The following is a 25,145-nucleotide window of genomic DNA, read 5'->3' as shown; positions in this document are numbered from 1 at the left end:
ATTCATTGACTGGGATAATTGGGATGGCAGTGTCAGAGACAGTGCGATTGGCACAGGACAGAGCGGAGTTTAGGGCTGTTGTACATAGGATCGCTATGAGTCGCAAGCGACTTGACGGCACATAACAGCACAACAAACAATGGCATAGTCTTCAGTATCACAGCACCTCCAAGTTATTCAGTATAGGAAATAGATAAAGAATTTCTGTATCACCTAAAGAATATTCATTCTAAAATATATTTGGCCTGAAGTCTGAAGGCCTGAAGGCCCTACCAGGTTTTAAAGACACACCCTTAAGGTTGCATAGAGAAGTGTACTGGGGTGGGGGTAGGGATGGGGGAATTTTATACTAATGAAGGAATTTTTTTTTTCTTTTCGGAGAAGGGTGCTAGCTGGTGGGGAGTGGTGGGCAGGGAGAAAAGTTCAGCAATGAATGAATGGAAATCCAAAGCCTCTGTAAATGTCTATTAAAATTAAAAAAAAAAAAGGACACACCCTTAAGCAGGCCTGCACCCTTCTTGGTCAAAAGTTCAACTGATACCTTTTTTTTCAGGGGGACACAGTAATATATCAAAGACGACCCCCAAAACTTCCCTTATGTGACTGCCATCAAGACGTGACCACTATCAGACATTAGGAGCCAACGTGTAGAGTATTTGTGAATGTTGTTGTTGTTAAGTGCCATCGAGTCCTAGATGACTCATAGCTACCCTATGAATTAAAGACCTGAATGATTGTATAACTTTCATCATTTCTCCATTCATAGAGTTTCTGGAGGCAAGCTATTTCAGAGGTGGATGCCACTCCTGCTTCCAAGCTTGTTTTACTTGGGAAGCTCCACCAAACACTGTCCAACATGGGTAACCACTATCACATTTGACACATCAGTGTCACTATGTTTAGCATCGCAGCAACCAGGAGTTACCTCTGTACAGCAAATGGACAGACCAGTGCTATCCCACTTAGAAAAATGTTTGACCAAAAACAATTAAAACCAGGCCTGAGGGCTGCAGATTGAAATCATGCACCTTTGGCTTGGTAGCGTAATTTTTCTATCCATTAGGCCAACAGATTTCTCTTTAAGTTGTTGTTAAGTGCTGTTGAGTTTGTGAATATAGAATAAATTACTTTCTGGTTGGTTAATGAACACATGCAATGCATTTCCATCATACCTTACATGATATAAAAATTCAGCGAGCACAAAGAACACAAATAGATACGTTAATTATCATTGCAGCTTTATTCACAATACCCAAAAGGTAGAATAAGTCAGGTGTCTTTTGATTGATGAAGAAATAAACAAAATATGATGTATCCATAAAGTGACAATCAACAACAACCAAAAAATAAGTTTTGAAACATGAAGCATAGTTGAACCTTGAAAATAGGAAACAGTGAAATAAGGTCCATGCCAAAGGGGAAATACCGTAGAATCTCATTGAGATCTCTAGAATTAGAAAACACATATTGATTATAGAGTATATGAGAAACTATCAGTCAGGAAGGATTAATAAATATTGCTTAATGGGAATTCCATTTATGTTTAGAAAGTTGTGGTGTGTTTTTTTTTTTAATTGGATAATGGTGAATGTCCTTAGTGTCACTGGGAAGTATGTTTCAAAACCCTCAAACTCATAACTTTCAAGGTGGAATTGACATGTAGCTGTCCTTGCAGTGGCTTTTTCATAGGGTGTCAGTCACTCCTGGAACATAGGCAACATCATAGTGGATTGAGAGGAGATTGAAACTGTCAACAGCTTCATCTTGCTTGGATCCACAGTTAACCTCCTTGGCACCAGCAGCCAGGAAATAAGGAGTTGCATTGCACTGGAAATATTGGCAGTTAGTGACCCCTCCAAATTATTGAAAAGGTATGATGTCAGTTTGAGGACTAAGGTGTATCTGATTCAGGCTATAGTTTCTCCAGTTGTTAACTATGCATCTGAGAGCTGGACAATGAATAAGGATGATAGACGAAGAATTGACACCTTTGAGCTGTGGTGGTGTAGAAGAACAATGAACATCTCATGAACGTCCAAAGGAATAAACCAATATGTCTTAGAGAGGGTACAGCCAGAGTGCTCTTTGGAGGCAAGAATGATGAGGCTTCACCTCATATATTTGAGGCATGTTGCTAGAAGGGGCTATTTCTTGGAGAGGAACATGATATTGGGAAGGGTGGAGGGTCAAAGAAGGAGAGGAAGACCTTCAACTGGGTGGATTGATGCAGTGACTGCACAGTGGGCTCTTGTGTGTCAGGAAGGGTGAGAATGGTGCAGGATATAACAGGGTTCTGATCTTTAGTTCATAGGGTCTCTATGAGCTGCACTCAACTTGGCAGCATCTAACAACAACAAAAGTCACACAGGAAGAGGTGGTTCATTTTTCTTCCCAGAAGCAGCTTGTGGATTCAAACTGCCTGTCTTTGGGTTTGTAGTGCAACTCGTTAACCAATAGGTCACCAGACTCCTCTGAAATAGATGTTTAAGGATGGCTGAAATTTCAACTTTTGTATTGTATGTAGTGATAGTGCAAGAGAGGAAGATCCTCGATGAGACATATTGATTCAGTGACTGGGATTATGAGGGTAGGTGTGTCAGAGACAGTGAGATTGGTACATGATAGAGCAGGGTTTAGGGCTCTTGTACACACGGTCGCTATGAGTGACAGGCAACTTAATGGCACATAAAAACAACTATATATATATATATATATACACACACACACACACACTTTGTTATATTTATAGATATAGATACGCACATTTATTTTATTTGATCTACACACCCACACACATGTATATGTGTGTGTATGTATTTTGTATAACCTGAGTAGTATCCATGGTCTATAGTTAAGTGTTTCTGAGAAAAGTACATAAACTTACCCAAGGTCATATAGTTGCAGAGCAGTGAGAGGAATCAGGTCATAGAGGAGCTGGCTCGGGAGCTGAGTTCTTCATCAGTGCATCATTCTGTCCATTTCCCAAGTGCTATTTTTCATGAAGACAAATTGAATTTGTTCAGTGCAATGTCTACAACATGATTTATTTACCTTAAAATAAGATAAAGATCCATTCAGGGTCAGAGGAAGGCATTCTAATACTTGTAAATTGGACATATTGTAAAACACTAACAGCCAGGGAGAAGGGCCATTATCTTCCATAACTCAAGACACTAGCTCATCCTCTATTTGGAGGAGACTCGGGGAACTGTGGTCCCAGTCAAACGATTTCAGATAGAGGGAAGTGAGTGTATGCAAGGACCAGGAAAAGAGGGGGATTGCAAGGGATTTCAGAGACTTGCGGAGTGAGTTTCATAGAAACTGAAGTCATGTTAGGGATGCCCTGCACCTTGATTTCCAGGACCAGATGGCATCTGTATCACTTTGGATGACTCACTTTTGTGTATCTCTCAGCATTCTTGCTGTAACTCTGCTTGCTATCAAGTCTGAAATGACTCACAGCTGACTGACTCTTCAACAGGTTTTCACAGGCTGCAAATCTCCCAGGAGAGTCCTCATTCCCCAGAGCAGCTGGTGGATTTGCATTGCCTGCCTTTGAATTGGCAACACAACCGCTGTGCTCCATTTTTACATGTTTGCACCTTCAGCTTGCATCTAACTTTGACCTTTATATGCTGTCCTTAGTCCTCCTCAGGACACTGCCTGTCTCAGTAGCTTGGTCTGTTACTGTCATTGGTTGCCATTGTGTGGGCTGGGCACCAGCCACTCCACAGGAGAAGGATGAGCAGTCTCCTCCTGTGAGATTAACTGACTCTGAAAACCTGCCTGTGGGTCAGTTATGAGTTGGTTCCAACTCGACAGGCTGACATATGGTTCGCTTATGCAGAACAGAGGAAAATCTTCCCAACTGATTGATCATCAGCCATCTTCAGGATTTGAGCACATTGTTGTTACTATTATATTAACTCAGTGCATTGAGGTTTTACTTCATTTTCATGGACCCTCTAATTGTTAACACCTAGATCAGATCCCAGAGAAGCATCTGCATTGGTCCAGATGCTTTTGCGCATCAGATAGTAGTTTGCTTGAATTCCCCATACATGGCCTTGGACAAATGCGCTGCAGTGTGGGAGGACAAAGTCACAAGGGGCTCAGAATCCTCCTCTTAGGGCAGCTGTTTTGGCACTCTAACGGGAAGGGTCTGAGTTCACTTAAAAATCCTTTTAACCAGCTACACACATTTGATCATCTGCACTAGCAGTTAGGAGCGTTCCTCTTCTCTCATTCTCTGAAATCCTTCCTCTGCAGCCTCTTATCGCTGGTGCCAGCAGCTGGGGCACTAACAGTGCTGTGTTCATTTCTTATCTTGTCTCCCCTTCTAGGATTTGAACTTCCAAAGACAAAAGCCTTAAACGATTCATCTTGGTGTCCACAACTTTTAAGTTTTTTCTTAATCAGACACTTAGAACATATTTATTGACTAAATGAATGGGAAAAAATTATGAATACGCAGTCACTTTAAATTACAATTTAGAAAGATGGATTAATAGAGCTTTATATGGCTTTTTAAATGAAGTAATAGTTGATTTATTAAGGTAGACAGATCATAAATGAGATGAGTGCTTAAATTTTATTATGAAAAGGTATTTTTAATACAGACACTCCCTCTTGTGTATCAGCTTCTTGCTACATTTTAATTGCATGCAGAGAGAAGGGTAATGATGGAGTGTGAAACAGATTAGAAGCAGGAGACTTCATCATAGTTAATACACTGATTTGTTCAGCAAATGAGAGAAAATTACATTATTGGCTGTAGTTGTATTTTTCATTCATTTAACACTGCTAATGAAAATATTGTGTGAATGAGAAGCATCCGCTCAATGCTAACATCAGCTATGCTTGAAGACTTGGGACTTGGAAAGACTTCTTTATATTGAGAACGTCATGCTTCCATCTCTCATTCTATGACTTTATGTCATCACTTTCAATCCATTCTATCAAATTCATCAACCTGAAAAATTGCCACAATGGTGTTTATTTTAAAAGACAGGATTAAAGTTGCAGTGCAATGGGATAAAAACACAAAATATAAAGCAAAGACAGAGACTAAAATTCAATGTTTTCCAATGATTAGTCAAAGATATGGACAAGTAACGTCCCACCTGCTCTGAAGCTTCCTGTGTTTCATCCACTTGCAAGCTTGTCAATCTTTGAGGATGATTTTGGTCAATGTAACTGCTGCAAAAATGACAAGTCAAGATTTCTAAATGTCGATACAATTTATTTAGCTCCAACTCAGTCCACAGTTTTTAAGCCTTCTGTCTGTTGTGTGTGGATATGAGGGTTTGTAAGTTTTAGTGGCCTAGTGATAAGAATCTGTACTGCAATCCTGAAGGCAGAAGATTCGAATCCACCAGCTTCTCTATGGGAAAATAAAGACAATTCTCCTGTGTGATTACTGCCTCTGAAAACCTGCTGGAGGGTCAGCTATGAATGCCGACTAGATACTAACAACAACAACAAAAAGCTCTCATAATTTATGAAAAGGGGTAAAAAGAGCACATAGGATGTTTTAATATTTTCCAAAACATTTTAAGGAAGTCTAGAAGAAGAAATCAGTTGTAGCTAGAAGGTTGTGGGCTACTTTTTGAGTTGAGTCTTATTAAATGGATAATGTATTTTTGAGAGACCTTTAAAGAAACAAGAACAATGTGATTGAAGCCTGGTGGCGGATGGGTTCAGAGCTTATTGGAAGACAACAAATACATAGTTCTAGAAAAGGTATTGTAGTTAGGGGTGTTCTTTTGAGGTCTAACTGAGATACTTTAATTCACTCAAATTATCGTGCAACTTTACCCTCTGATTCAATTAATACATATGCATTTTTACCCTTTATTAGTATTTCATGCACCCAATAAGAGGTCTATCATGGACTTAAAATTGACCAAAAAAACCCCCCCAAAATCACAAAAAACCCAAGAGGCATGTTAGGCAACTCTCCTTAGAAATATTTCTATCTCCATCCGTCCTACACAGCTGTTCACACATTGGGTGTTTAGTTCTGTGTGACTGTTTGTCTGTGAGCTCTGAATAACTGTCAGAAACTTCAGGTTACCACTACGTTTCAGAGCTCTTGTCACTTTTACTGAGGCGGGAAGTAATTTTAGGGGAGAAATTCCAAATCTCAAGAGGCATGTTACCACAGAGAACTTGAAGGTCAGTTCCTTCCACAGCAAATGAGGGGCTTAGATTCTTCAAACCGTGGGAAATACCACTGCGAATTTTGAGGTGTTTCACAATAGTTGAGCTACTTGAAAGTCCTAAATTCAGATTTGGGACTTAGAGTGTGGCTGTGACTGCCCTGTCTAAAACTGTCCAATATGGAATTGAAATGGAATGTAAAATTCCATTCCTTCGTCGTACTGGCCATATAACTAATGTTCAGTAGCCACATGAAAGTCATGACTACTATCTTGAACAGTATTGATATACAATACATCATCGCAAAAGATTCTGTCACAGCTCTGGTTTAGAAGCTACTGTCCTATCTCAGATCTCAGAGGGTAGGCTAAGCAGTCAATACCTTCGAATTAAAAAAAAAAATCCCATTATTCCATTATCTTCTACAGACCAGTAATTGTGGAGTTTTAGTTTATTTTTATTTTTTTTTTATTTCAGTGCCCTAAGTACTTACAAAGACCTAAAGATGTGATATTAGATTAAAGAATCAAACAAAAATCAAACCCCAACAACAGAAAAAGAACTTGAGGAAAAGAGTTTGATTTAACAGAAAGATGAAGGAGAAGCTAATGTCCCATGATGGGTTGGAGAGATGACTCCAAAGAACTAGGTTTGCAGGAACTCTGTGCAGTTTCCAAAGTCCCATTCTCTGACTGGGAACGTGGTGACAATGTGAGTGAATTTGTCTTGCCTCTGTGAACCAAGGTGGACCTCTGACCCTCTCACCACTGTTGTAAGGAGGAGGAAGAAATTGGAATTTTTTCATTCAACATGTGAAAGTATATAATTTGAATGATTAATGTGTTGGGCCCTTCACTACTTGAATAGTTCCTATATCTGATTAACATGTCCTTCCATAAACTCTGACTTGTGATGAATGATAGGGGATCATTTTGTTTCCTCCTTACACTTCTAACACAAGAAAGGTGGTTCAGATCCTTGGAAGAAAGATGGGCAATATTCTCACAATTTACAGCCCCTGAGAATCCTCTGGAAGGGCAGCTCTGAGTTGGCTCAGACCTGACATCGATGAGAGTTAATAAACGAGCGGTGCATGCATATGTTTGAGTGTGTATATTATTATGTATATTTGTTACACTGTATTTTGCAAGACTGAAATCTAATATGCCAAATGACCTGTTGTTTTTTTATATGCATGCTTTGTATTTTTAACCTTAACTCTTCACTCTTTAATGAGTGTTGGTTGTAGTGTACCAAGAATTGAAACTGACTCATAATTGACATACTAGCAGGTTTTCAGAGGCAGTTAATCACACCAGAGGATATTGCCCATTCTTCTCCCGTGGAGCAGCTGGTGGATTCTAACCCTGTGCCTTCAGGATTTCAGCACAGCTTCTTACCCCTAGGCCACCAGAGCTCCATTAGTGATGATGGTGTTTTTATGTGCCTTAAGAGTATGACTCATAGTGACCCTATGAACAATAAACCTGAACATTGACCGTTAATGGTGGTGGTGTTGAGTAGCATTGAGTCAGAACCAACCCATCACTAACCCTCCAGCAGGTTTTCAGAGACATTAGAAAGAGACTGACCATTTATCTCCTGCAGCACAGACGTCAAACTGCATATGTTAGGTTGGCAATGCAGCTCCAGCTAATTTCACTTAATGTAAAATCCCTGTGTTTTCAAGCTACATTTGGAATATAGCATGTGCCAAAATTTCATTTGGTCCCTTTTTAAATTACTTTTCTGCCTTTACTAAGACACATATAAGTAATGTAACTTCTTACTACTTTGATAAGTAAGGAGTTATAGAAGATTCTTCAATAAGACAGCAGACTTCTTATTGTAAGAGAAACTTTCTAACTTCAATGTGTGTCTAGATATGTACATTGAGCGGCTTTGAATTATGAAGTCACTTTGTTAATTGGAGAGAAAGTTGCTGTTGTGTACCATAGAATTGGAAACAGCCCTCTAGTGAGTTTTCAGAGGTCGTACATCAGACAGGAGTTAATTGCCCATCTTTCTCCCTTAGAGCAGCTGGTGTATTTGAACCATGTACCTTTGCATTGGCAATACAGTTCCTTACCACTAAACCATTCTCCATAACTCCCCGGAGAGTCCATTACCATCTCTTAATACTTACTTGGCCAATTGTTGATGCTGCAAAAATGTTTATTGTCAGAAGAATGAAATATTAGGTAAAACTTGAGATCATTTCAGGTATTTTTCAGTGGAAAAGAAATCGATAGAACATTGAGTAATATACACGTTCTGGTGGCATGGTGGTTAAGCACTCAGCTGCTGACTGAAAGCTTGTTGGTTTGAACCTACCAGCCACTCCCAATAGTGAATGGTGAGGAAACTCTGTTTACATGAAGATTTATATCCTTGGACCCTTTGAGGAAGTTCTACTCTGACAGGGTTGCTGTAAGTTAGGACCAACTTGGTGGCAGTAAGTTTATTTCCCTTTTCAACTATGAACCCTAATCTGACATTGTCTTTGCAGAATCATCATTTTATTTTGACAGGAACTTTTAAGATTTCTATACTATATTCTAAGAGACACAACAAGAGAAAAAAAAATATCCCTAGTCTACATTCATCATGTGCCTTATACTTGTAAAGTTTCGTCATACCTTATAAAGTCTTTCACATCTGCTATGCTATGTGATTCTTTACAAGCAGCCCCATGAGAGGCATGGCAAGGGTAATTTAATTTTACTCTGTTGATCAAAAGTGCAGCCAAGACTCAGTGACCTGCTTAAGGTCTTGTCCTTAATAAGTAGCACAGTCAACCTCCCAGCTTTAGATTAAATAAGAATGAACAGTGGGCAGTAGAAGTGGGCAGCATTTGCTTTTGTAGACTCAAGCAGCTGAATGAGCTGCCGTCTTTGGGGTATACAGTAAAAGACTCAGCACAGTCTAACTCATTTGCTAGATAGAAAATTTGAATTGACTCATATCAAAGCATTTTGGTCATCAGTACACCTAACTCATAGTATTAAAGAAATATTTTCCTTTTTTGTTAATGTCTTAATTACAAAACTTTCTTTTAAAAAGAGAACACTATTCCTAAAGTTCAAAGATAGGAACATGGTCATGTGGGTTGCTTGGCCATTCATTGTGTTAAACCAAATTTGTCCCTTACATAGAAAATTCTGGTATAAGAGAATAAATGCACTTAGAATTCATGGTAGCAATTTTCTATACTCTCACTGAAACCTGCATTTAAAATTTTGGCATGGAAAGTATCAAGAACAGTGAAGGCTCATCAATTCATTCACTAGTGAAGAATCTTGTACTTCTGACTTTGTGTGGGTATGGGTGAGTGTGATTTGTTTGCTTGTTTTTTAAACAATTTTCTAGAAGCAGGAGTGGCATCCACTTCCTAAACAACATGCCTCTGGAAAATCTATGAACTTTGATAAATGACAATAGTTATAGAAAGGCTTCAGGCCTTTTGTTCATAGGGTCACTATGAATTGTGTTCGACTTGGTTCAACTCTTCTGTTACTGTATTTATGATTTGGTGATTTGTTTAATTAATGAATCATGGTCATATTTTTCTCCCCGGAATGTTCACAGAGCACTTTATATGTGAGAGGCACTGAACTAGGTGCTGAGAGTACAACAATAAACAAAAATAAATGCAGCTCCTCCTCCATGGAGCTTGTGGTCTAACAGGAAAGATAGGAATGAATTACATGTTCAAACAAATGTAAAAATGCCACTGTTATGAATAGGGTACAATTACTATCACTAACTAAAAATTTATAAGTTCAAGTTCACCTTCAGACCCCTCAGTAGAAAGATCTGGCAATCTATTTTTTACAAAGTGACCACTGAATACAAGATGTTGTGCAGTTCTACTGTGGCATTGGATTCCCAACAATATACAAAAATTTACAAGAATATACAGAGGTTCAAGAATAAAATAAAAGAAAAAGCTTTCAAGACAAGATGATTGTACAGATATTAAAAGTGGAAACTGCATGAAAAAAGCAAAACTGAAATTTAGTTATTGGTGGATCCCTAGAAAATCTGACAGTAAATGTTTCCCTGGAGTGGGCTGGGGTGGGCTGGGGTGGAGATGGAAGCAGTGGAACAGCAAGTGATAAGAGAGGAAGCTGAGAGATGCCAGTGGAGCCTCACTTTTCTTCCTTACCCTCAGTGATTGAATATATTGCAAGTAGAATGCACTTACATAACACTTGTCAGCTTGGGGGGCGGGGGAAGAAGGAGAAGCTAGAAACAAAAATGACAAACAGAAAAGAAATGAGGACTGGAGGTGATCATAGCTTTCTCTAAGGGACAATTGGTCACGTGGCAACCTCCCCTCTAAGGATAAACACAGAGCCTAAGGCCCTGCACCTAGTTCGTACTACCACAGTCTACATTGGGAAGATGAAGCTGGGATGTAACAAGTCTTGTCTTATCTTGGCACAAAATGCTATCTGGCTGCTCATAGGTAAGTTGAGCACAGAATTTCCAAATGGAGTATTGTAATTCACAGGTTAATACATACCTAAGAGCCAAAACCAAACCCTTCCGTCCAGTCAGTTCCAACTCATACTGATTATCCACTGGATTGCTAACACTGCAGATCTTTTAGGGAGAGGGCATCATCTTCTTCCTGCAGAACAACTGGTAGATTCCAACCACTGACCCTTTGTTTATCAGTTCATAATATACTACGCTGCCAGAGCTCCTTGGTGCGTTTCTAGAATTTACTATGCGATAGGCAGGATATTGGGCATGTCACAGGTGTGTCATGTAATCCTTATAAAACAACCCTAAGAGATAGCTTCTATAATTACTACCTTGCTACAGAAGAGGAAATTTAGACTTGGAGGAAAAAATAAGGTCCTTTTTGAAGTTTACAGTGAAAGAGCTTGGGTACAAAGGCCGTCTGAACTCAGAACTCCTTCATACACCTTCTCCATCTGAGACGTCATTGTCTTTATTCCCCAGAGCACTCAGTTCTCAGCTTGTGACTTTTTTTTTTCAGGGCTCAAGGACTTAACCACTAAGCATATGATGAATGCCAATAGTCTGCAGTATTTCTAATACATGCCCATTTCTACACATTAAGATAAATGCATCTTATTTCCACCTGGAGCTATGCTTACAAATTAGGACTTAAACGTTAGAATGAATATGTCTTCTTTCCATTGGGGGCTATGCTTTCTACATTGTTTATTGAGAAATTTTCTTTTCTTTGTGTTTTCTAATAGATCTTATTGATTCTCTTCTCTCCTATTGGAAGAATTACTGAATCTAGAGAGATTAAAATGCTGCACAACCATAGACTTCATTACACTGCCGCCGAGCCTCTCAATCTAGACTTTCCAGCTTTCAATCTATTTCTTGTCTGTCACTCTCATTGTCCAGTGTTGTTCTGAAGCCATGGTGCGAGCTCAGGCATCACGAAGACACTGAGGTTTAAAAACAATGTGGTTTTGGAGGTTTTTTAAGAGACATGTCTAGATTCAAACCTCAGCTCTGCTTGTGATGAACTAGATGATATTATGATATTGGCATACTTTCGTTGAACCTCTCTTTACTCATTTATGGTAGTGGGATCAATACTAGCTGCTTTGCAGTTCTGTGCTAAAGATTAGCTGTTAGGAGGAAGTAAAAGTATGGTAAGCAGCCCAGTAAGGACTAGCTATTATTATCAGCTCAAACACGTGGAGAATTGCTTTGCAAAGAGCAGATTCACTCACTAAAATTCACCATGATGTCATAAACTGACTTTTAAAATAATGACTAATAGAATTGTTAAAGCATCTTTAACTAGGGTGTTGCTACAAGTTGTCATTGCTGTAAGAATTACAGTTGCTCCAATATTTTTTATGTACACATTATTACTTAATTGACTTAAAGTAATCTTATAGAGTATGCTATAATAACCTGAGTTGGTGATACTGTTTGCAGTATTATTGGTTATGAGATGTCCCCTGGAGGAAGTAGATAGAGAGGTGACATTGTGGCATTGCGTATGACTTCCTTTAGTCGTGGGTATCAATATGTGTTTCTGAAGTGGTGAGAATTTTTCTTTAGAGTTGAAAAAAAGGACCTGGAGCCACTGTTGGAAAAGCTATGGGAGATTAAGAGCAGAAAGCTTCACTGAGGAAAAAGTTGGCAGATAATCACTGCCTATAAGAGGGAGAAAGAACACCTTTGGAGAGTTTTTGTTATAGGAACTCAATTTGTAGGTTAAGAACATGAAACAATGGATGGAACAATGGACTTGCACTCTGATTGCTGCTCTATACACCTTCATTCATGAAAGGTTATTTGGTCTCTTAGGGCTATTTTCTGATTTACATAGTGTGATGCTGTGCACCTCGTAGTTCAGAATTCCCTGCCATGTAGGGACTCTGTAGATACTCTATGTATGTAACTGGTCATTGTTGTTGTTAGACACTCTTTGAACAACCAAATATTCATGACAATTCCAAGAAAACATTAAGAAACATGGCCTAGTCCACAGTATCCCATAATTGCTTATGGATCAGATTGTTGTGATTCACAGACTTCCCACTGTTAATTTTAAAAATGAACCTTTATTCTTAGTCTGCTTTAGTCTGGAAGCTCCACTAAAATCTATTCATCTTCACAGTAACACACCAACCTCTAAAGATAGATGAATAATGTCTCTGCAGAAGATGCATTGATCAGTAATTGAACTCTTCTGTTCCTTTCATTGAAATAGGCATACATACTATTGTCTGTCCATCTGCTGTACTGTGATAACTTGTGGTTTGTTGTAATACTGAAAGTTATGCCACTGGTTTGCCAAATGCCAGAAGGGTTACTCATGGTGGACAGATTTTAATAGAGCTCCAGATTAAGACAGACTAGGAAGCAGAATTGATCATCCACTTCTTAATAACAGGCCTCTGAAAACCCTATGAACACTAGTGGAACATGGGTAATTATAGTAGTGTAGTGGCAGAGTCCCAGTTGGAAATCAGTTGAAATGAGGAAAACTAATAACAAATATAATTTAATAACTGGAACCTGGAATTTACATAGTTTAAATGCTGGAAAACTGTAAATTATAAAATATGAAATGGAATGATTGAACATCAACATACTAGGCATTAGTGAGATGAGATGGACTAGCTTTGACCACTTTGACTTAGATAATCATACATTATACAATACTGGAAATTAAAAATAGAAGAAGAATAGTGTTGTATTCATAGTCAAGTCAAGTTCAAGTGAAATACAATGTTGTGAGTGATAAGATATAAACCATATGCATAAAGACTCATTAATATAACTTATATGCTCCCATATCTAGAGCCAGAGGAAGAAATTGAAAATGTGTAACAAATCTTGCAGTCTGAATTTGACTAAACATGTGGTCAAGATGTGTTAATGATAATTACTGACTGGATTGCAAAAGTTGGTAACAATAAATAAGGAACAGTAGTTGGAAAATATGGACTTGATGATAGAAATTAGGCAGGAAATAGAATGACAGAATTTGTATTTTCAATTATTTATTGGTTTCAAATACCTTTTTTAAGAGACACAAATGGACCTTACCTGATGGAATCAAATTAACTATATCTGTGGAAGAAATCATTGGAAAGTGCAATATTGGTAGTCAAAACAAGGTCAGGGGAAGACTGTGGGTCAGACCATCAATTAGTCATGTGCAAGTTCAAATTGAGAATGAAAAAAATTAAAATAAGTCCGTGAGAACCAAGATATGTTCTTGAACCTATTCCATCTGAATTTCAAGATAATCTCAAAACTAGATTTGAGGCATTGAACACCAATGATTGAATACCAGATTAGTTGAGGGATGACATCACAGGTATCATCCATGAAGAAAGCAAAATGTTATTACAAAGAGAAAGAAAAAAACTGAAAGGGATGTCACAAGAAACTCTATTGTCATGTCAGAAGAGACGTGCCATGCACTGTCCTTCGACCCTTCCAAGCATTTTACAGCCTCCAAACGCCAATGGTTTTACTACAGATTCTCTATCCAATTGCTTTTTGATGGACATTTGGGCTGCTTACATCTCTCTTTGTTATTGTGAATAATGCTTCAGTAAACATAGATGTGCATACATCTGTTTGTATTACAACTCTGATTTCTTTGGGGTATATTCCTGGTAGTGAAATAGCTGAGTCATATGGTATTTCTATTCTCAACTTTTTGAGAAACCAACTGACTGACCTCCTAGTGGTTGCTCTATTTTATATTCCCACCAGCAGTGTATCAGAGTTCCAATCTCTCTGAATGGATACTGAAACTGTTGTACATAGTTTCATTATCTAAACAGCGGCATATTACACAGCATTGAAAAACAATTAACTCATGAAATACTATACAACATGGATAAGTCTGAAAAACACAATGCTAATTGCAATGTCTCAGGCACAAAAGGACAAATACTGCATAAGACTACTGTCATAACAATAGAATGGATACAGCAGGGGTAAAGGGTATGGAGAACATGGACCAGAATAGGTGAAGGGGGGAAGCACATTCTAAAAGGAATGAACATTTAGGTATTGTATATATGACAGTTAACAATCAGGAACAGCAAAAGAATTACAAAGTGAATGAAGGGAGAGGTGGTTGTTGCTGCTGTTATGTGCCATCAAGGGGAGAGGTAGGAAGTAAAATTTATGGGTGTTGAATTAAAATAAATATTTTTGTAAAGATTACAATTAACAGCAGATTTTTAAAAGCCCAAGGGAGGATTAGCTATGAGCCTGTTTGGACTTGACGACAATGAGTTTGAGTTTGAGAACCTCACAGCCAGTGTGTGGAATGGCAATGTAGAAAACTCTTCCAATAAAGGATCATTTGAGGGTAATTTTTACCATTTAGTTTTTTCCTCCGTCCACGGCAACAGTAAAGTATTGTAAATGTGCTCCACTAGTTAATCAGGAATAGCAGCAGTAACAACAACAATTAATTGCTATTTCTGATTATTTGCATTTAATTAAAGGGTACTCTAGAGAAAATGAAGGACAGAATACCCTCAAAATGGAGCTTTATTTCTTAGATAATTGACTCTAATTTCTATCTTTATAGTTTCCCCTAAATTGTTTATTTGTCCAGATGGTTACTAAAAACTATGATTTTTGCCTCATTTGTTTCAATAGGTGATAGGGGTTTCTGATAAAAATTTATAGGACTTAAATACACAAAATACAGGTAGTTGTCAGACATGAACATATATCTTACAGGGTTTATTTTCTAGGTGAAAAAGTTAAGGACCATAGTATCATGGAATAACTCAGTCAACAGGTATAACATAGTTCACAAAATTTGTACATATCATCGGTCATATCTGGGGTCTTAAAAGTCTGTGAGTAGTCAGTTGAGACACAAGTATGGGTCTTTACTCACCTGAAATAAAACAAAATGAATGAAAATGAAAGTTGAAGGAAGAAGACAATTCTATACCAGAAATGCCTGATATCTTGAGATCAGAAGAGCTAGGTGATGCCTGGATGTTACCAAGAGCCATTCGGATCTTGTTAGAGTAGATCTTAGATAAAGTAAGAGAAAAACATGCAGAGACAAACTCAGATTTCTAAGTGTTGTTGTCATGTACTGTCGAGTCACTTATGACTGATAGCGAACCTATATATCCTGAAACCTACTCTATCCTGTGCCATCTTTATTGTCTCTGACACACCTACCCTCATGACCCTAGTCACTGAATCAGTACGTCTCATCAAGTGTCTTCCTCTGCTGCATTGCAAAGACTGTGGCCTGGATCAGGCTCTCCTTAGTCTCCAGGCTGACACTATTGTTCTTCAGTTCTCTGGAGAGGTCCCTGACAGCAGACTTTCCGAATGCAGTTTATCTTTTGAATTCCTAACTGCTGGTACCAAGATTGTTTGTTGTGGAGCCAAGCAAACTAAAACAATTAACAATCTCAGGCTCTTCTCTGTCTATTATAATGCTGCCAGTCAGCCCAGTGGTTAGAATCTTCATTTTCTTCATGTTGAGCTTCAATCCATATTGAAGGCTACAGTCTTTGACATTCTGCAGCAACCGCGTCAAGTCCTCCTCAGTTTATTTAAAAAATAATAATAAAAGGATTAAAAAGGCCAAACAAGATTCAACAGTTGAGAACTGAGGCCTTCCTGAAACTGTGAACTCCTGAGACACCCCATAAACCTAAAAATGAGCTTATCCCCTGAAATCATCTTTTACTGAAACAGCAGAGAGCAGCACAAATAAAGAATATAACCCATAAGATCAGTGCATGACTTAAAATCCACTTGTAGGAGACTAAAGAAAGGGTCAACAGTGGCTTAATAGCAAAGGTGAGGGGTGAGAAGAAAAAGGAGTGGGAAACTATTGAAAATGAAGGCGAGGATGGGGAACAACCAACAAAAACCAAAGAGAATTAAAAACTAATTTGCATGGTAAAGCTTCACTCTGCTTACAATAAAAACTTGGAGAATGCTAGCACAATATACAAATGTTAAGTAATGTCACTGAACAGTTTGTTGAGAAATGGTCAAATAGAAATCTGAGTTGCTCTGTAAACTTAGACCAAAGATACAACAAGGTATTATTATAAAACAAGCTTTAATGTTTTAGTTTTATTAGCTAAATTAAAGCTGCAATAGTAGAAAATTCAGATCTATGTTGTTTATGAAATTTATATAAGGATAATTAATTTCAATTAATTGCACATTGTACTTTTTTTCATGCAAATAATGACCTTTTTACTGTTGACCTCCAAACATTAGATTTCAATTTACAGGTCTAGCTTTCTCTTTAATGCTAAATAAACTCACATAATTCTAAAATTATTTATTACATTTTTCTCTGATTTATTCCTTTTGTCATGAGAGTCCATGTTTATGTCTGTAACTTCTATTTCATATTTTGAAAATGGAATGCAAGCATTGTATAAGAATACTCTGGCTTTGACTGAAAGCTGAAAATAACTAGAAATATGATTTGGGGATGTTCTCAATACTTCTTATGAAGTAACAGGCTTTTTTAGGCTTTTTGAATGACAGTCAAATTACATTGATTAGCTGAGTGTCAAAAAAAGGATAGCTATTATTTTTTTAATTTCTTGATGTTTTTCAGGATTTCTTTTCATGAGAAGAAGGATAACTTTACCGTGTTCTGAGCTAGTTTCTCTTACTCTGTGAAGTTTGTTCCCTTTTCAAGAAGTCTGTTGAAAACCATGTTTAATTCTAAGGAATTTGTGTATATAAAATTAAAAAAGCCCAACAAACCCACTGACAATTTGACAGTTTCTGTGTGTATAATTTAGTAACACTGACTACATTCTTCAAGTTGTGCAACCATTCTTGACAACTTTTTTCAAATTATTCTACCACAGCTAACTTAAACTCAATAGCCTTGAGCCAGATACACCCTCATCATCCCTCCATCCCACCTTTGTTAACCATTAATACTTGTTATTTCTTTATATCAACCTGAAAGACATCTTGTGGCACAGTGTAGAAAATATTGGACTGCTAAGTGAAGTGTCGCCAGTTTGAATCTACCAGGTGCTCTTCAGGGGGGAAATAGGCAGTCTCCTCTGTAAAGATACATAGCCTGAGAAATCCAATCAAGAGTCACCATTAGTCTGAATCAACTCAATGAGAGTGGGTAATATATTTGCTTGTTTCATATATATATATATTTAAAAAGCTCCCATTGCTGTCAAGTTAGAGCCAACTCAGAGCTGCCCTTGTAGCAGGCTTTTGAAGCTTTAAATAAACACAAGGAAAGATATGGCTCATCTTTTACGTGGAGTCACTCTGGTGGGTTCCAACCACCACAGAGGCAGTCTTTGAGTTAGCAATGCAAGTCTCTAGAGACCAGACTACGTGAGTTCCTTATTTAGCATAAGAGCGATCATAGAACATTTTTCATTTTATGAATGACTGACTTGATTCATCAAAATGTGTTGAAGGTTTCTCTTTGTTGGGGCATGCATTCAGGTGTTCATTTCTCTTTATGGCTGAGTAATATTCATTTATGTGTTTATACCATTTTTTGTTTATCTAGTGTCACCTGTTAATAGGCGTTTTGGTTGTTTCTACATTTTTGTCTGTTGCAAATAGTGCTACAGGGAATATAATGTAAATAGTTACGTGCCATCGAGTTGACACTGGCATGGCTGACCTCTAGTGGGCTTTCAGCAGCTATAAATCACCCGAGAGAAGATTTTCCACCTTTCTCCTATGGAGCATCTGGTAGATATTAATTGCTTGCCTTAAGGTTAGTAGCCTAATTCCTTAGTCACTAGGCCTCTGTTGTTGTTCTTGTTGTTGATTGTCGTCAAATTGAGCAAAACTCATAGCGACTCTATGAAGAAAAGATCTCATGCCTTTCCATATCTATTGTCATTTCTTCAAGTTCATAGGTTTTTCTGAGGCATGTGGTTTAGGAAGTGGATGCCACTCCTCTTCCAAACCTGTTGTATAACTGGGGAACTCCACCAAACACTGTCAACAATGGGAAACCATTATGGTATTCGATACTCCCATGGCACAAGGTTCAGCATCCCAGCAAACCCAGGTTACTTCATACAGCACATTGTCAAAGGGTGATGTGCAGAGTGGAAGAGTGGCCTCTGGAGCTTCCAAATACAATATATAGAAGAAATTATCTTTAAAATTGTACTTTTACAGTTAATGAGTGACTGAACTTTGTTTCTTCCCTTATTGTATCCCTAATAAATTTAACATGTAGATAGAGGCCAAGAAAGTGGTCCATTTGTCTCTCTTTCTCTTCTGTGATCTTGTTTGATTAAGGGAGGAAGTAGCTCAGGAACTCTTTCAGAAGACATTTCCCAAAAGAACCCAGCAAAACTTGCCATCAATCTCACTGGTCTCAATGGAGCCACATGGCCATCCGAAGCAGTGCTGTGACCAGGAAAAGGATTTTGATTATTTTGGAGGCCAAGTCTGCTGTCCAAGGGCTAAGAGTTGTTGAGTAGAGAAGGGAGGGCAACAGAATGAGAAGGAACTTCATGCAGTGTGTGAGAAAAGGGCATGCTGGGAAGGCTGTCACAGCTCCGTCTCACTGAACTGGGTTTAATGATAAGTTATACTGTGTCTGCAACAGCAGAAGCCTGGGGAACCTTTTGACTTTAGAGTGACTTTTGCTTCAGGATGGTCAGTGAATGTGAATTTGGAATCTAAAAAGTGCTCTTCCTAACTATATTTCTCCAAGGTTCATTAACAGCCAGTATTATAGAACCAATTCAAAAGGAACATGTTTTTCGTTCTTCTCTTATTATTAGCTGCAGGGCTACATTTTTTTAAATGCATAATGAAATCCATGGAATATTTAGAAAGAATGTGATGCTTTGCAAAATTGGCTCTGGGGGCTGTGCATAGTTGGAAGGAAGAGTATCTGGCAATTGTTTGAATTGAAAAACCTTTGGTCCGTCTCTAGGTTGCAGTTAGCCGAAAGCAGTTGGAAAAGGAGCAATTCAGTATGTGCGTGACTTTCAAAGGCTCTGTAAAGGTTCAGTACCTTTTCAGTCTTGTATGCACACTAGAGGAAGGTCATTTCCCCTAATGTGGATGAAGTCAGCCTTCCTTGCCTCTGTGGGGTTTTTGCTCATTTTAGACGATAAGAAACAGAGGCTGGCTATTGTTGGTGACAGGACAGTGTTTCAAGAGTAATGACAGTCACTCCTCCTTTTCCCTAAGGATTGTTAAAACAAAGTACACACAGACGTGGTAACTTTTTCTAAATAGTTATTATCATTTTCTCACCAAAGCCCTGTGTATACTCATCAGTGTAAAAGTCATAATACACAAGTTAGAATCTGGCCTTTGCCAGGAGCTGCCCCATCTGGGCACACACTATTGGGCACTCACCTTTTCTCCTCGGGGTATCATGGAAAAAATGGAGTTGCAAAGGTCTACAAAACCAAATTATTTCTCAAATATCTTTTATCTCCAAAAGAACTCTGGTGACATAGCCTGTGGGAAGTTGCACTGATAATGCAAAGAATGTGCTTCTCTGGCAGTTTGAATTCACCCACACCTCTAAGGAAGAAAGATGGACAGACTCCTTCTGTGCTATTTATAACCTCATAAACCCAATTAAAGGTAATCTGAGTTGGTTTCACTTGATAGCAGTAAGTTTTTCCTTTAAAGTTTCCCACATCTGCAGTGTTGTTAAGTATTATCAAGTTAGAACGGACTCATAGCTGATCTTCCAGCAGGTTTTCAGAAGTTGTAAACCACCTAAGAGAATAATCCATCTTCTTCCCATGGAACAGCTGGTAGATGCAAACCACATGCTTTGGGATGATAGTATAGCTCCTAACCACGAAGCCATCAAAATTCCCTTAGCTGCAAAGGAAAGATGTAAAAATGGGACTTCTGGATTAGAAATGGCAATTGACTCTGATTGTTTACTATAATATCTAAGGTAAATCAGAGAATTAGAAAGAATTATACCATCAAAAACTGGAAATGACAGTCTTTTTACCAAACTTTTCAAAGCTTTACCATGAAACTTTAAATGTGCAATTTAAATTTAAATTTTACAATTCAAGTTAGAAAGTTTACTTATAAAAGTTTACTTTATTAAAATTACTAGCTTATCAGGAATAGAAGAATCTCCTTTTCTTCACTAGGAGTTACTTGACCTTCTATATTTGTCCTGGATGCAAAATCCAGGTTTGTGACAACCGAAAAGTGAAGCTATTCCTCTTCTCTGTGGATAGGACGTTTGAGTCACCCTGCTTCTCAGCTCTTTTTCTCCCTTAAAGAACAGATTCAGAGAAAAAGATATACTAGGTGCAAGTTATTTTCAGAGTTTATCTTTGAGAATTCCCCTGCTCACTACATTTTTTTTCAAGTTCACTAATCAACACTCCTGGCACTTTATAGTTGTTTATAGACTTCTGTATGCACAATATGATGAAAAAGTTTAGGTTTTCATTATGTACATGAGCAGCAGAAGTCAAGTGATCTTGATTTTAAAATTACTCTGAATGTAGAATTTGAAAGACTCTACAGAATATGACTATTGTGAATTACAAGAATGACTATTTATCCGCTAGTTAAATGCTGTAAGCTAAAAAAAAAGTAGTTGATCCAGAAATGGGATATAATGTTTAAGATGACTCTTCTAGGAAGGGTAATAGGTGTAGTTGTGTCAGAAACAGTGATACTGGCTCAGCAGGTTAGGGCCCGATTCCAAGATCTTGTGTACAGGGTCACTATTGACTGAAGGTAAATTGAAGGCACATAGCAACAACAACAAGAAGCTTGGGAAAAATAGTTCCCAAATAAAGAGGAGGAATGTCATAAAGATGTAAATAGCCAAGCATACTGGAGAACAGGGTGGGGTGTTAGTCAAAAGGAGGAAAATGAAAGAACAGAATTTCAAAGTAATATGAATCAAATTTTACTGGATTCACTGAGACATTCAGAGGAATGTTTGAATTTCCAGGGAAATTCCAAGGAAAAACAAAATCTTTACACTTTACACCCAAACTATCCCATGAAGCCATTGGCAATCCCAATTAATAATTTAAAAAAAAAAAAAGGTTTCCTTAAGTATCTTCTTGTTAGGCTGTCAATTCGGCTCCAAGTAATAGAAACCCTATGAAACAGAATGAAACCTTGCCCAATTCTGTGTCATCCTTGAGCATAACACTCATAAAAAGAACTATCTATTTGAGCATAATTTGACAATAGATTATCTCTAGCACAGAAGAGGGAGGAGATAGTGAATATGATGAGAAGATATTAAGTATGTAAAAAAAGGGCATTGTTCACACTGACTTTTTGAATGGATGTATGTTTATCCTAAAGGCATGTGGTTCTAATCCAGCAGGAGAAGGATGGGCAGTCTCCTCCTGGGTGATTTACTGTCTCTGAAAATCCACTGAAGGATCAGCTATCAGTTGGTTTTGACTTGACAGCACACAAGAACAACAGTATATATTTATGTGTACACACACACACAACTCACTGTAGGGTCACCTAAGAGTTGGTTCTGACTGATAGATGGATGACTAGATAGATAGATGATAAATGCACATACATTTATATATTGCATGTTGTTGTTGTTAGGTGTTGTCAAATAGAACAACAAATCTGAACATTGTCCTATTCCATGCCATCCTCACAATCTCTGACACACTTAAGCCCATTGCTACAGTCACTGTATCAACTTACCTGGTCAAGAGTCTTCCTCTCTTTCACTGCTTCTCCACCTTCTCAAGCTTGATGTCCCTCTTCAAAGGATAACGTCCCCTGGCAACATGCCTAAAGTATGCTTTGTCATCTTTGCAACTATGAGGCATTATGGTTGTACCTACTCCAAGACATACTATTTGTTCCTTAGATAGTTCATGGGCTATTAAGCACTATTCTTCAATATTGCAGCTCAAAGACATAGGTTATTCTTTTGTCACCCTTAGTCATTGTCTAGCTCTTAGATGTATAGCAGGTGACTGAAAAGACTGTGGCCTGATTCACATATGCCTTAATTACTCCATAATAATTTTCAGATGTCCCTGACTACAGTCTTACCCAGTGAAATATGTCTCTTGATTTCCTGGCTCCTAGTATACTGATCCAAATAAAATGAAGTCATTGACAGTTTCAATTTGTTTCTCTGTTTATCATGATGTTGCCTATTGGCCTAGTGATGAGGATTTTTGTTTTCCTGATATCGGCATGCAATACATATTGAATACTGCACTATTTAAACATCTTATGAAAACTAATTGCTCTCAAGTCAGAACTGACTCACAGCTGACCCTTCAACATGTTTAAGCTCTAAAATGCTCCTCTTTCTCACATGGAACCTCTGGTAAATTTCAAATTTTGAACCCCGAAAAGAGTGCCACCTTTAGGTTATCAGTGCAACAACCCCATATATTGTGGTGGTTGTGTTCTGTGCTATCAAGTCAGAACTTCTCTCTACCACAGATAAGCTGTTGTATTTGAACTGAGTATCTTTGGATTTGCAGTGTAATTCCTTACCACTAAGCCTCCAGAGCTCTCTATGTAAATGGGGTGTGTGTGTGTGTGCGCGCACATATGTACATACATACATAGTTTATAAGAGGCCATAGCACTAGAGACATTATTGCCATTGTCAGGTGGATCTTGGCAGAAAGCAAATACTATGCAAAGGCCTTTGTGTGGATCGCAACAGATTGTGGCTAACCTTGAGGAATACAGAATCTCAGAACACTTGATTGTGCTTATGCGAAATGTAGACTTGGACCAGGAAACAGTCTTCAAAACAGAGCAGTGAAACAGTGCATGGTTCAGAATTAGGAAAGGAGTGTGTCAGGGATGCTTCCTTTCTCCATATCTTTTCAATCTATATGTAGAACAGCAGAACAGATAATTTGGGAAGCAGGGCTTTGTAAGGAGGATTGTGGAATCAGGATTGGAGGAAGACTCATCAACCACCTATGTTATGCAGATGACAGAACCTTGCTTGCCAAAATTGAAGAAGACCTGAACTACTTACTGCAGAAGTTCAAGGACTGTAGTCTTCAAAATGGATTAAAGCTTAACATAAAGAAGACAAAGATTCTCACCACTCAGCCAATTGGCAGCACCATAATGGATAGAGAAGAGACTGAGGTTATTGACAATTATAGCTTGCTCAGCTCCTCAATCAGCACTCTTAACACAACAAGCAGGCAGGAAAAGAAAAGAAAAATAGAAATTGCATTGGGAAAATCTGCTGTCAGTGACCTCGCAAGAGTACTGAGAAGCAACAGTGTCAGTCTAGAGACTAAGGTGGATCTAATCCGAGCCATGGTCCTCACAATTATTTGCTTTGCATCAGAGAGCTGGACAATGACTAAGGATAACAGAAGAAGAATCAATATTTTGAATTGTGGTGCTGGAGAAGTCTTGAGCATACAGATCATGGACTGCCAAGAAAGCAAATAGGTCTGTCTTGGAGGGGGTAAAAGTAAGTTTCATCTTAGAAGGCTGGGATTTGAAGCTCAATCTCACATACTTTGGTCACATGGCCAGGAGATACTGGTTCTCAGAGAAGGTTATCATGCTCGGAAGGGTGGAGGGACAGTACAAGAGAGGAAAACTCTGAATGAGATGGATTGATACAATAATTGGGGTGATGGGGATTGGTGAGTTGAAATTAGTTAGACTGGTTCAGAACAGGGCAGGGTTCAGAGCTGCTGTATATAGGGTCACTGTGGGCTGCCTATGACTCAATGGCACATAACAACAAACAAACAATATATATATAAAAAATTTGTATGACATATATGCAGACACACATCTGTATGCATTAAAGGGTTCATCTTTTCAGAGTGTCAAAAGTTAAAGTCTTTCTAGTCAGGAAGGAAATATTCAGCTATGACACTGAGCAGAGGATTCACATGGTATCTACAGGTATTGTGTGTGGAGCTGAGAACAGCAGCATATCTGGAGAGGGAGTTGTCCATTTGTTGTATGGAAAAAGGCAATATGGGATCAATTAAAAAACACCCAAAATTAAGGAAGAAGAACATCCTCTTGAAGACTTAGAAGAAGTTCACATTACTGGCATGATTCATTTAATAATCCAAGGGGGGGAAAAAAGATATGTAGAGCAAACAGTAAGAGAGATGAGGTGAGAAGGGAATGAGGTATGATTTCTCCATGCACCAGAATGGAAATTCTTATGGACAGATCAAGCAGAAGTGAGAGGCCATATAATGAAGGAGGGACATGAACTAGGAAACACATCAGGAAAAAGAAGAAATGCCCTTAAAAATCATTTCAAAGAGTAGTTTCTATCTCATGTATCCCCATGTGGAATACGGCTTAGAATTCTCTCTGGTTACGGCCTTTAGAGATAGATGACCAGATTGGTCCTTCCAAATTCCTTTTTGAGGATTCCACCACCTTGTTGTTTTTTTTTTTTATTAGTATCTGTGGGCATAACAGTTTACGTCATCCAGGGACAGAAAAGAAATAGCAGAACTGAAGCCTACCTTGGA

At 38.2% G+C, this 25,145-nt stretch overlaps 1 protein-coding gene and 1 pseudogene across 2 annotated transcripts in view; both read left to right on the top strand.

Moving 5' to 3' along the window:
- LOC102855540 (delta-sarcoglycan-like) overlaps positions 1-25,145 on the top strand; it is a gene marked incomplete at its 3' end in the record, with an annotated part of 449,465 nt that overhangs the window by 8,249 nt on the left and 416,071 nt on the right. The window lies entirely within an intron of this gene.
- LOC102854325 overlaps positions 14,905-25,145 on the top strand; it is a 74,485-nt pseudogene continuing 64,244 nt past the window's right edge. The window contains exon 1 of the transcript XR_438944.1: positions 14,905-15,010. The product of XR_438944.1 is annotated as a fas-activated serine/threonine kinase-like (transcript). The remainder of the gene's footprint in view (positions 15,011-25,145) is intronic.

Source organism: Elephantulus edwardii, unplaced genomic scaffold (genome assembly GCF_000299155.1).
Source record: "Elephantulus edwardii isolate Elephantulus edwardi_28Jun2011 unplaced genomic scaffold, EleEdw1.0 scaffold00149, whole genome shotgun sequence".
Classification (NCBI taxonomy): Eukaryota; Metazoa; Chordata; class Mammalia; order Macroscelidea; family Macroscelididae; genus Elephantulus; species Elephantulus edwardii.
Note: the sequence above shows the minus strand (reverse complement) of the source record. Positions and strands in the feature narration are given on the sequence as shown.